Source organism: Micropterus salmoides, unplaced genomic scaffold, assembly GCF_014851395.1.
Source record: "Micropterus salmoides isolate LMB-PRFRI ecotype aquatic unplaced genomic scaffold, ASM1485139v1 Ms_hic_scaffold_8, whole genome shotgun sequence".
Lineage (NCBI taxonomy): Eukaryota > Metazoa > Chordata > Actinopteri > Centrarchiformes > Centrarchidae > Micropterus > Micropterus salmoides.
Window position 1 is genome coordinate 38,064,071 of NW_024044570.1, and position 13,691 is coordinate 38,077,761.

A 13,691-nucleotide genomic window follows, 5' to 3' on the forward strand; every position below is an offset into this window, starting at 1 on the left:
TGAATGGCACCTTGTTTTATTGGGGAAAAGGAATAGTGAAAAATGTGAAAACTGTGGGGTTAAAGAAAATGTTGAACATATCATTTTGCACTGTGTATTGTTTGAGTTGGAAACAGATATTTCAAGATAGGAGTTCAGGAGGCAGGGCGGGAATGGAATCTGATGGGGGTATTGGGAACAGAAGGAGAAGAAAGGGGTATAAGAATCACCAGGAAGGCATTATTTAAATTTCTTAAAGACACTGGGTTAGTGAAGAGAATATGAGAGCACTGTATTAACGAGTTATGTAGTTGAGTGATATACCGCCACCTACTGTACACTCCAGTACAGTAGGTGGCAGTATAGACCTAAAAGTTGTTTGCAATCCGCCATTAACTAAGAGAAGAAGAAGAAATCAATAGCAATTGGTTGTTGGTGCCAGTACAGTTTTAAAGGCACATAGAAAACCAGAGAGGGACAGCCGGACATACTTCTGCTGCTGTCAGAGAAATATCAACAAAGCCGGTGGTTTTCGTTCTGTGGATTTAACTTTTACACCTACAAGTATAAATGTGAGTAAAACGATCTATTTTTGTTTGTATTTCCTATGCGGGAAAGCAGCTGAGATGTGGAGTCGCAGTGTAAGTTAACGTTAGCTATCAACCATTATATTGTTGTCAGAGAAATGAGCTGTTCTATTGTGAACATGACACAAATTGAATTTACTCCCCGAAGAGCCATTAGTAAGTCTTTGTATCGTGGATACTTAACTTACCACAATGCGTGGGTTATTAACGGCTGCTTAAAGACAAGTTGAAGTGGTTCACTACGGCCATCGTCAACACTGAAGTTGGTGCATAGCAGAGCTAATATCAGCTCAAACTCGATTAACGTTATGTAGTTACAGATGAAGTTGCTTATAAATTTAGATTTGAAAATGTGGACACATCGATCTAAAGGCACAATGTTCATTTATGGACAACGTGGTTAACCTTAGTTACATATTAACCCTAACCAGACACTGGTGTTGCTGGGCGGTTACAGTTATTAGCTTGAACGCTAACTTATGCTAGCCAATTTTCCAATGGCCAGGACTGTTTAGGTAGGTAGATTTATTTTGTCACAATATAATAGGCTATATAGTGAAATTGAGTTTGTAACTCCCTTCTTCTAACACAGCAGACAATATACATTTAAAATAGAATCAATTATGAAAAATGAAAAAAAAAAACAGAAATAAACTACCATCACTGGAGCAGTGCTGAGTGAATTAGAGTTTAAGAGTCTGATATCTTGGGGGTGAAGCTGCTCTGCAGTCTGGTGGTGCGGCAGCAGAAACTTCTATATCTCTTCCCAGAAGGCAGAAGGGTGAACAGGATGTGACTGGGTGGGTACTGTCCTTTAGTATCCTTTGGTCTCTGCAGGCACCTCACCTCACTGATATCACTGATGCTCAGGAGATGGGTACCAATGATCTTCTGAGCAGTTTGAATCACCCGCTGCAGAGCCCTCCGGTCCTGAGCCGTGCACATCCCATGTTAGTGATGTTTTCAGTCAGGATGATTCTATTGCTCCTCTGTAAAAACTGACAAGAACTTGATACGGGAATTTGGCCTTCTTAAGCTTCCTCAAGAAATACAGTTCACCAGCATGGAGATGTGAGGTGACCATGTCAGGTTCTCTGTGATGCTGATTCCCAGGAACTTAAAACTATTCACCTGCTCCACTGATGTAGACAGGAGTGTGTGTCTTTCTCTCCTTTTTCCTGAAATCAACAATCAGGTCCTTAGTTTTATTGATTAGTATTAGTAGGTTGTTCTCTGAGCACCACTCACCACAAGATGGAGGTGGAGTAGACTTCACAGCTGACTCTTTGTTGAGGAGATCAAAGTGAGCGTAAAAGGTGTTTAGTTGATCTGGTACTGTGGCCTCACACATGATGGGGGAGCTCCTGCTTTTGTAGCCTCTGATGTTTTTGACGGCCTGCCACATGTCTTTGGTGGTGTTGGTGTTGAGGTCTCTCTCCAGTCTCTGCTGATGTCTCCGCTTTGCCTCTTTGATGCCAGCTTTCAGTCTCGCTCTGGCGAGAGGAATGATTGTATCGTTTTAGTGATCACCACATCATCAACACATTTGCTGATGTCACTGATGATGGATATTCCACAAGGTTTATGTGGCTCTCCTGGGCGGCGGCCTCTCTGAACACACTCCAATCTGTGCTCCCAAAACAGTAGAGCTGCTGTAGCCTCATCTGTCCACACTTTTCACTGTTTTAATTGTTGGCTTGACCCTTTTAATCAGCTGGGTGTAAGTGGGCTGAAGAAGCAGAAAACATGGTCTGATAAACCAAAATGGGGACGGAGCAGGGCTTTGTAGCTGCCAGGAATATTGGTGTAGACGTGGTCCAGCGTGTTTGTTCTTCTGGTGGGGATGTGGACATGCTGGTGGAATTTAGGAAAAACTGTTCTGAGATTTGTTTGATTATATGATTGCAACAATAAAACACCATCAAGTTGTTTTGTCATGTGACTGCTGATGACCTCAAACAGTTCCTGTAGTACATTTTTTGAATTTGTAAGTGGAGGAATGTAAACCTGATGCTCTCGACATTGGACAAGTAGGTAGTAATAAAATACAACGACCAGTTACTTTCTATAAATTGACCTAATGTTAAGTTACATAGCAGCCAAAAGACGTTGGCTAGCCTACTGTCAGCTTTTCTGCTCAGCTGTGCAGTCTGAAGGGGATATTTTCCTCCGCTCACGTTTACCATCACTTTCGGACAATCAAACACTTGCTATGCACCTCCCGATTTGGAGCTGCTCTTATAACAGCACCTGTCACGTAGATGGCTCACCGCCGCTTCTGAATGCATATAGGGGAAACACAGATATGTACAGTTTTCACATGTTGAAGATTTTGATTTTTAGATGTCATTGTCAAACAAAGAGAGCAGCAAGGTTCATGGCTCTGAAGTAGTGTTGTAGTCAAGACCACCCAAACCAAGACCAAGACCGAGGGGGGGCGAGACCGAATCAAGACCAAGACCAGTTCCCCACATTACATGACACACAATAAAATGTGGAACGAGATCATAGGTCCTCAAATTGATCTGAAAGATCCACATTCCCATTAAAACACCCACATACAAACACTAAGAGCTGAAATCAACTTAACTATCTTTATTCAACACTCTTTTTCCATGCTTACCATCGTGGGGAGGGGAGAAAGTTGTTAATGGTAACAACACATTAGGGTTATTGGTTGTATTTAAACAGGGTGTCCGCGGGGTCTTAAAAAGTGATGGATCAATTATGCCAAAATTAAGGCCATTAAAAAGTCTTAATCGCCATTTAACAAGGTATTAAATTTTAAAGATATTTTTTTCAATGTGAAAATCCTGTTTGTCCAAAAGTTTGTTTGCTATAAGTGTAGGTGAACGTATTTATTTATAATGCGTAGCCAAAAATACTAGACAGGCAGAGAGTGAATGTGTGATTCGTTTCTGTAACGTTAGGCGCAGGGATCTACCGATGATTGAATGAATGATTATGATGAATGATTTAAGAGTACACCCGACTTTAATCTCCCACCCTGCTGGACCTGCAATGCGAATCTTCCAAAACATAGTCGGAGTGGCGATCAGGAGTAACGGGATTAACCCAGTTGGCCGGTCGCTCTGTGGCCATCTGAACAACCCCGTTCCTGAAAAACAAGAGTGAGATGCGCCGCCAGCAGCTGAATCGGTAAGACAGAAACAGGGAAAATTCAAGGAGCGTGTGGGTTTGGCTAACGTTAGCTGGCTATTTAGCTAAATCGGTACATTTTATTGAAACACGTTCAACTTTTCATAAAGCCGATGCTCTCGTTTTGTGAACAGACCAATCACAGCCTGGATAGAGCGGGATTTAAAAAAAGTTTGATGTGCTGCAACAAACTTTATAAATGTTGAACTCATTGTTCTGCATAAACGGTTATGATTATTAACGAGTTAGTAGCCCAAAATCAAGGCTGGAGACTATCATGTGGCCTAGAGCAATAAAAAACAACCCCAAACTGAAATAGCAGTAATTTGAATTATTATTCTAGTGGTAAGTTATATTCTATTATATTGAATATAGTAACATAATGAATATATTAATATCAAACTAACAGTTTACTATTAAATTAACAATATACTTTTAATTTAATGTTATAATATTATACAAATGCCCTGCGATGGACTGGCAACCTGTCCAGGGTGTACCCCACTTTTCACCCGATGGCAGCTGGGATTGGCTCCAGCCCACTGCGACCCTGTACGCAGGATAAGCGGTTGAAGATGGATGGATGAATATTATACTAATACACTCATTTAGACCAGTACCTCCTCCAGGTTGTGCATGTGCTACACGGCCAACACTATTATTCATCACTCAGTTTATTCTCTTCATCTTTGTTCCCTCCTGGTCCATTTTAATTTTGTTGTATTGATCAAGTGGTGGATGAAAGTTATCACACATATTATTGCAGGCAAGCTCACATTATCTAGTTTAAACCAACTAAAACACAAAATCACACTGTTTCACATGATTTTCTGTAATTTTGCGTACATACACGTCATAGTTTATGTAAGACAGTTGCTTTTCCCAGGAAATCTGACCAGTCCTTCACATGGAAAACTGTTGGCTCATACACGCTGTTACAGGCAACTGAGAACGTTGGTGAATGCCTCAATTTTTAGGTGGTGTTACAACCTGATGACATATAGGCAATAAATATGTTATAAATTATTTAGATTCCTTTTAAAAACTCAAATGTCCCTCTTTAAGGTGTGTGGCTGATTTAATCGGTTAGCTCAAAGTGGCGCGGCAGTCTTAAAATATGTTGAAAAGGTCTTAAAAAGGTATTGAATTTTACTTCAGGATTCCTGTATATAACCTGTTAAAGCAATAAGTTTTACATCCAATCAAAGTTAGGATGTTGACAAATAAATCAGACGATGCAAAAGCAATTTATTGATATTCCCAAAGTTATGCTCTTGACTGGTCTTGAAATGAAATCTCAAGTCCTCAATGACCGAGTACAAATGCGGTCAAGTCCAAGACGAGACCAAGACCATCAAAAAGTGGCCTTAAGACCCGTCTCGAAGAACACTAGCTCAGAGAAATCTGATTTTTAAGGAACTTTAGCCTATTACCTGCCGTAATAAGCTGTTCCGCTTGTTTTGGTGAGGAGGAGACTTTAGCTCTGTGTAAAAACCTCCTGACTGATGAAAACTTAAACCAACAACTCCGGACCCAGTATTTAGCGAAACTTCATCAGCTGTTAGCTGTAAACACACAGCTGCCCATTGCCTGCTATTTCCGAGCAATAAATTTAATGCCGACGTACAATCTCACGCCGACATCGGTGAGACTTGTGTGGCTATATGACTGTTGCAAACAATGGTGGAAAAGAGGAGCAGTCTAGAAAAATAGCCGACATGGTTGATTTTAAAGCCAGTAGCCTCAACTCGCACATTCAGAAATTCACTGCATGGCAAGCCCCCTGCAAAGTACCAGTACTTTCAGAAAGTACTACCCCCCCAAGCAGAGACTTTTTGGAGGGTAAAAATAGAACTAAATATAGACCCTGGTCCGTTTAGTGGAAACGCAGTGAGTTTAGGTGTATCTGTGTACACACACACAGACACACCTAAACTCACTGCGCACATGCACATTTACATAAAAACACCAATGTGAACAAACACACACTAAGCACCAAACATCATGTGACTGACCTGTTGTGGCTGTGGTCTAAACTGCATGTCAGCAAATGTAGATGGATACACACACACACACACACAGTCACACACACACACACAGTCACAAAGTCACAAAGAAAAGCACTGTTGCGTCTGCTGAAACAGAATTTATTCAGATCTGTGTTGGGTTTTGAAGTCTGCATTTCTGCCTGTGTGAAGATGTGGAACAAGTCACTGTGTCTCCTATAGTTTTCTTTTAACATGTATATGGGATATTGCTGCTTGACTTTAGTTGTTACTGTCTTATACTGTAGTCTTAATATTTGTCCATTTAGTCTTTGCTCTAAAATCAGATTCTTATTTTTAACTGATAGCTTTGATAATTGGTAAGAGAAAATAGCAAATACTACATGGCAGCTAACCTGCACCACAGTGTTCTGTCCTTCTCACGTGATTGACTATTTACATCACCTTTCTCCCCTTATTCTATTTCTCTCTCTTCTCTGCCCATTGAAAACAGCCATGCACTCTCCTCTGCCACTGACTCCCCCTTGTGGAAGGATCATAGTGCTCCTATTTCCATTCATGCAAACTAGTTGCTTTTAGGCGAAAATCGCCATTATGTCTAAAAATATGTCATTCGCGTGAATCGTGGAGATCCAAATATTTTTTTGGGGGGGGGGTGAGTTGGTGCTTAATGAATGAATGTCACAAGATCGTTAATGATTTTCAGCACGGCACTATATATCTTGATAGTTAAATATAAAAGAAATGATGGTGGTGACCATGGAGGTTAGTAAAGCAAATCAGGGACTAGTCAGACAAATAGAAAACCAAAAATAATTATACAACTAGCTCACGCCACGCCTCCTGAGCTACAGTGCGCAGCTGGACCCTTTTCTAATGAGTGGACAATTCTTTTGGATTTTAATGTACAAATGAAATGCTTGGTGATTATACAGAAGGTAGGTGGTTCGCATGTTGGTAGGTGGTTCCCAGTTTTTTATGTTAATTTCTACAAATGTGAAAAGCCGTAAATTAAGACACAAAAGGCAAGTGAACAATCCTATCTGTAATGATTCTGAGGTCATATTAACAGGATTTCCCCTGCCATTATAAGGTTTAGGTGGTGAGGCTATAAAACAGCTTGGATGCTGTGCCATGAGTGTAAAGTCATTTTGGACAACATCAAAACTAACAAAGTGACTTTTCCCCAATTTAATAGTTATAGTTCTTACCCAGTAGATTTCTTTTGCAAGTTTTGTTTTTAGGGTGTAGTTTATTCAAAATCCGCTCAAGACTTATTCAAATGTGGTAAAATTATGTGGAACTGCATGTTTATTTATTGGAATACATAACATTTTCTTGGTAGAGGAACTCCAAACTCACCAGCAAAATTTGTTTGCATACATACATGTTGTTTTGGTATTATATATCCAGATATGAAGCAGGCGCACTTTGCAAGCGACAGAAAAAACAAGTGTTCTTAACCTCTGGTGCTACAACACCATCCTAGTGGAATCACTGAATAGTAATTTAAGTAAACTCAATATTGCAGCCATTATATCTATGAAGCTGAAACCAGACACGATAACACTGAGGAACAGTTGAAAATGCCTTTTATTTTCTTCTCAGAGTACAACAGAATGCTTCATTTACAGGGGCAAACGTGTCACCTTTTTCTTCCCATCTGAGTTTGCATGTATGTATTTCTATTCCTGTCCACACTGTCCACATAGTGTTACAATTCTTGCAATAACACCCTACACAGCAAAATTAATAATTTAAAGGTTGCATATTCTAAAAAAATTTAGGGGCCAATACGGCCAAAATGTAAAAAAAAATAAATAAATCATGTAATTTGATATTGATAATTATCACTATAAATGTCAAATCATTATTTCTTTCCAATTTAAAGGCGGATTTTTGCTCCTGAGTGAAAGTTGAAGAAACCAGATAAATCCATGTATTGTTCATTCGTTTATCATTTGGTTTCAAAATGTTTATCTATCTCGGAAAAATATTGATTTTGATATTTAATGTCTGCTGAGCCAGAGGAAGAGTAGAATACAAGTGGTAACACAATATTCTGCCCACAACACCCACAAAGTTTTGTGTATGTTGTAGACTCTAGGATACAAGGCACCAACTTGGACCCCTTTATTTGCCAATAAGTGCTCGTCAGAACCGTGTTTTAATGCCGAACTTTGCTCCAAATGTGCCCACTATGGTGTGCCATTTAAATAATTACCGAATTAGCCCATCATTTCAATTTTGTATCATTCATTCATATACAGTTCACCGTTTTAAATAATAACAGTTAATTTTTGCTGTGTACCACTGGATGTACAGACAACTATCATGAATTACTTTGATACTGAAAAAATCTTAAAAAACAGAGGATTCTCAGGCAAGTTCGGAAGCACTGTTGCCAGTCCATTGCAGGGCCACACATAGACCATAAACCACTCACACTCACACCTAAGGACAATTTTAGGGTCACCAATTAACCGCATGTCTTTGGATGGTGTGAGGAAGCCGGAGCAATCGAAGAGAACCCACGCAGACACGGGGAGAACATGCAAACTCCACACAGAAAGGCCGGGGCAACCGGGGTTTGAACCTTCTTGCTGAGAGGCGACAGTGCTAACCACTGCATCAGCGCGCCGCCCTGGCCGTGATATATCTGGCACAAAAATAGTTAGTTAGGTGGAACGTTGCTCGAGAGTTACTTTTTATGGCATGGAGCCATTTTGCCACAGTGCACGAAAAACCATCCATCATCAACCGCTTACCCTTCGTACAGGGTCGTGGGAAGAAAACCATATGAAACGTAAATTTTCATGTTTGAATTTTGTGCGCAATTTTTTGACTTTTCGTGAACCTTTAGGCCATCAAAAATGCAATTCAATGTGTGAAATAATTTTTTTTTTTTACATTAATTTCTCGCTAGAGGTGTGCATCTTTACTGCTCTTTCGAATCGATTATGATTATCAGGTCTTCGATTTGATATCTCGATGCATCACCTCAAGGAATTTGTCGGTACCTCATTAAGATTATGAGTGCTACGATGTGATTGTAAAACAAATATGATAAAGGTGTCTTTTTCTCACTGTGTGAGTACAATCTAAACAAGTAGGTAGTAATGAAATGCAGATATTAATGTTACTTCATATAAATGTAGCTACCATTGCATAGCAGCAATACATTATTACAGTGTTATTACTGACCTCTGCTGCTGCTATTTGTTTTATTTCTGATGTTGCTGTTATTAGTACAAAGTTAGATACAGGTTGAACTAAGCACTTTACAATGCTCCAGCCAAACCACGTTCACTCCACCTTAATATATCTGTTCCTTTTTTTTTTTGTCTTGTCTAGTGTAGTTACATGTTTGTGTCCTGTAAGTTGATTATTGTCTTTTCGTTCATTTGTGTACTCGATATGTGGATGAATGACAACAAACTAGCTGCCAAAAAACGTCCTGCTCAGCTTCCAGGCCGCAGTCTGAAGAGGAGATGTTAACTAGTGCTATCTGCCTTCACTTTTCCAGTAGTTGGAAAACAACAGACAGACTTTAATAAACGGACACACTGTGACCTACACTGCACATTTACTGCCACACTGACACGTAGCGTTCATGTTTTCCTCTGCTCCTCTGTGAACAGGGAGAACCAGACGTCTTCGTTGTGTGCCCAGCAGACAGTCAGAAGCTGCACTTCCACATTTCCGAGTTCCACCTTTTTCGTTCCATCAACATTATGTTATCAATTAACCTCTAGATAATCGATTATTATTATTTGTTAATCAATTCATAATCGTTCACATCGCGATGCATCTAAAAATCAAATATTCTCCACACCCCTACTTCTCGCATGTTTCATGCTCGGCCCTTAATAAACTGCCAACTCTGTGGCGTTGAGCATGGGACTCATCACACAATTGACACAGCAGCAGTAGGGGTTGTGGCAGCTGTGGCTCAGGAGGCTGAGCGGGTTGTCCTTTAATCGGAAGATCGGCGGTTCAATCCGCGAAGTGTCCTTGGGCAAGATACTGAACCCAGAATTACCTCTGGTGGCTGTGTGAATGTTAGTTTCTGTTTGAGCTGTTAGGTGAATGTGTGTGAATGGTGAATGCAGATGGAGTGTAAAAGCGCTTTGAGTGGTCGAACAGACTAGAAAGGCGCTATACAAGTACGGACAACTGCACTTTGTGACTGTGAGCTGCACTTTATCAGAGGAGCTGAAGTTAACCTGTGTGGATTTGAGTTGAGATTTCTGCCTGATTGGTTTCAGTTGGTTTTGGTTTCCACCAAACAGTCCCAAACTGGGTTCTGTGTCTGTCAGACGCTCTGGAGGGCGTACTACCACACAAGCAGAGCAATAGGCTTTTAAAGCAATATGATTTCTTATTAAATGATGACGTTAGTTATTATTACGACTGTTTTCTGAAAGGTTTTCTCATTGAGGTGAAAAGGTGCCTCATGCACATTTAAAGAGGTTTGTTTTACAGTAAAAGGAGGAATACAACTGTCATAGTGCTTTATCATGATATTGAGTACAAATGTGTTTTGTATATTTTGTGCAGGATGAGGATTTCTTTGTGTAATTATTTTTCTTGGTCTACAGTCAAATTTCTGAAACAGTTCACAAACTAACAACAACATAGCATTATATCTTGTCACAAGGTAAGCAGGTAACTTACCTGTTAATTAAACTTGACATTATAGAACATTATAGGCCCTAGTGTGGGCAAGCAAATGTATAGGGTTGAAAAACTTTCTAATTAACAACTACTAATTTAAGTTTGCTAGTGTATGCTATCATTATGGGTGTCACTAGTTTCAACATATTGTTTATTCTGGACTTTGCACCCTAACTTAAAATAATAATAATAATTACTGATTCTTACAAAGAGACTTACAATTGCTAAAGCCTCTATGTCAGAGGTTGCACGCCTCTGGAGCTACTAGGGGTTAAGTGTATTGCTCAGGGACACCATTGGTGGATGTCCCAATGGGAATCGACCCGGGTCTCCCACACAGCTTGAGATTGAATTTCCGTATAGACTTGCTGGTGTAACGTAATACCGTGATACTGCCAAAGCCTAATCTGTCTCACCCTTGATTTTTAGATTTTAGGGTGTCTCTCACAGAGGGGTACAGCATAGTCTTTCATCTGAGAGCTCCTTTTTTTTATATAGTTGTGTCATGGTGACATTACGCCCTTATATTTCCAGGTTTAATTATGCAAGTCAATATGGTGTTCTTGTTGACCACATTTGAAATGTATCCATACATACAGTATAATTGTTACTGATCCTGCAGCATGTTTTTCCTTTTTTTGTCATTGAACAGTAGGAGAGATTCTTCCAAGTGACTCCCTGGAGGTGCCAAAGAACCCGCCATGTCAGTGACTGTTCATGAGAATCGTAAATCCCGCACCAGCACGGGCTCCATGAACATCTCACTCTTCCACAAGCCTTCACATCCCGATAGTGTCCTGACCCACCTGAACACAATGAGGAAACAGTGCATGTTCACTGATGTCACTCTATGGGCCGGAGATCGGTCCTTCCCATGCCACAGGTAAACACATGCTGACAACATTTGTGCATTTCACTGCTAACTTTCATCAGACACAGCCATCCCACTACTACAACAGAGAGTAACAGCAACAAACTTTTCTAGAGATGTTTTATATTCTCTTTATAAGACCTGCCATTTTTGATCACTGACAAAATGCTGTGTTTGTGTCTTGCAGGGCTGTCTTAGCAGCGTGCAGTTGTTATTTTGAGGCCATGTTCAGCGGAGGGCTACGAGAAAGTCTGGATAGTGACGTCAATTTCAGAGACAGTATACACCCTGAGGTACTACAAACTAAAGAAAATTAAACCTTATTTTTCCTGTTGAACATCAAAGCCTCTGTGTGCTTGCTCAGACAAAGTGTGATAAAGTGTAATGTTGAATTGTATTGGAAAGCTCCTTGGATGAGTGCATTTCCAATGATTTTTGTAAAACCAACCTGAAGCCTATGTACACTTTCCTCAAGTGGTCTACATATTCTCTGAGCTTTTTGTCACACGTTCTTTTGCTCTTGTTCTCTTGTCTGTTTTAGGAGTCAGGTTCGCAGACAGCAAAGCCTAACTTTGTTTTTAACATTAAAAAAACGACAATCCCTCATTGGGGTGGCTGCGCTCAGGGGGTAGAGCGGGTTGCCCGTTAATTGGAAGGTCGGCGGTTCAATCCCCAGCTCCTCCAGGCTGCATGTTGAAGTGTCCTTGGACTGAACCCCGATTTGCCCCTGGCAGCTTTTCCGCCAGTGTGTGATAGTTTCTGTTTGAGCACTTAGTGAGCGAATGGTGAATGCAGTTGTAGTGTAAAAGCGCTTTGAGTGGTCGAAAAGACTAGAAAGGCGCTATACAAATACGGAGCATTTACATTCAAGCAGAAGCTTGGTCACTGCTCTCACTGAGGTCGTGAGATGCATCCCTGAATTATGCTTGTTTTGGACCAGTCACAAAGGAGTTAAACATCACTTCCTGTTTTCCCTAGGTGGCGCTAGACAACACCCGCCAATTATGTTTTCCATCAGTACATGAAGTGTGACCACGTAGTGAAAATGCTGTGTCAATCAAATAATTTTCAAGATGACGTGACGCCTACATTTTCTGTCCTTTTTTTCATTTAAAAAAAAAAAAAAAAAAAGGTTGAAAGCATAAAAACACACCATATAAATAGAGGACCTCTCCCATAGATGTACTGACTTTAACTTAAAAAAACAGTTTTTCAAAAAGTTTTTGTAATTTTTCTGATTATTGAAGTATCACAATGTCATGACTGTCTGGCCTTGACTGCTGTTTTGAAAACTTCTTTGAAATTACTTTAAATGGGTTTTGCCCTATTTGGCATGATTTCCAAAGTGTTTTGTAGTCCTCTACAAAATCGCAAAGCATCTGTATTTATATTTCCATAATAATACACAAGCAAACTCCGATGATGTGGATTTTATGAAATAACGTGGTGTGGCCATCAACAAACAACCATTTTGGGACTTTTATGTTGAAATCCATTAGAAGACAGGAAGTTGAAAAATATACCAATTTGCCAAGGACCCATTAAAACTGCAAGTAGGTTTGTAACGTGCTCTGAAATTTGGAAAAATTTAAAATGTAACAGCTGGTATGTAGTTGCCACTTTTGGATATCATGTGGTATGACCTAAGAAAAACAATTAATATAAAGTTATTTCTACCAATATTTTTTTGATTATAAATTTTATGGAATCCTTTTGTAGGAAACCTGCTTGTTTTGTTTAGGTGGCCTATTCTGTGCTTTTGACTAGATTAGATTACCAAATATCATGTGGTGCAACCATTGCAGAATGTTTTCCATGAAAGGCAATTTAGTTTTTGTCCTTTTATATTCAATTGATCACTTTTACATATAAAGTACTTTTATTGTAGCATGATTTGGAATATGGATTTTCTGCAGTTTGACACACTTTTTCTTATATTTCAGAAACAACAGATTTTTTTTGAAGTCTTTGTGCAATATCATGAGAAAATGCAAAAAAATAAAAAAAAAAAAATTTAGAGCTTGTAATGTCACTTTGGTAACTATGCAATATAAGTAATATTTATTATTTACTGTTTTACCAGTTGTTCAGTTCAGTCTTTATTGTCCCACCTGGGAAATTTGATTTGCAATAGGGTTAAAACAAACATACATGAGACATAAACAAAGACAAAGTTGCCACTGCCAAATAAAGAAAAACTGCTCGCCATGTACAGCTTGTTAATTCTGACCCTGCAGCAAGAGCGGAGTCGCTTAAAGAAGAATTTTACAATGAAAACTAAATGAAGCAACATGTTGGTCTTGTGTGTGTTTCCAGGAGGAAATGCATTTTTTATGAACATGTGGTGTTGTAGCAGCCCGCCTCACCAGAGAAAGTCGTTTTGCGATTTATTACGACCCATGTTTACATTTT

General features: G+C 39.6%; 1 long non-coding RNA gene across 1 annotated transcript; it reads left to right on the forward strand.

The window, feature by feature from the left end:
• Window positions 1-393: 393 nt before the first annotated feature.
• LOC119893075 lies at window positions 394-11,616 on the forward strand. Its single transcript, XR_005442751.1, has 3 exons — window positions 394-551; window positions 11,061-11,291; window positions 11,467-11,616. It is a non-coding gene; the product is annotated as an uncharacterized LOC119893075 (long non-coding RNA).
• The last annotated feature ends 2,075 nt before the right edge of the window (window positions 11,617-13,691 follow it).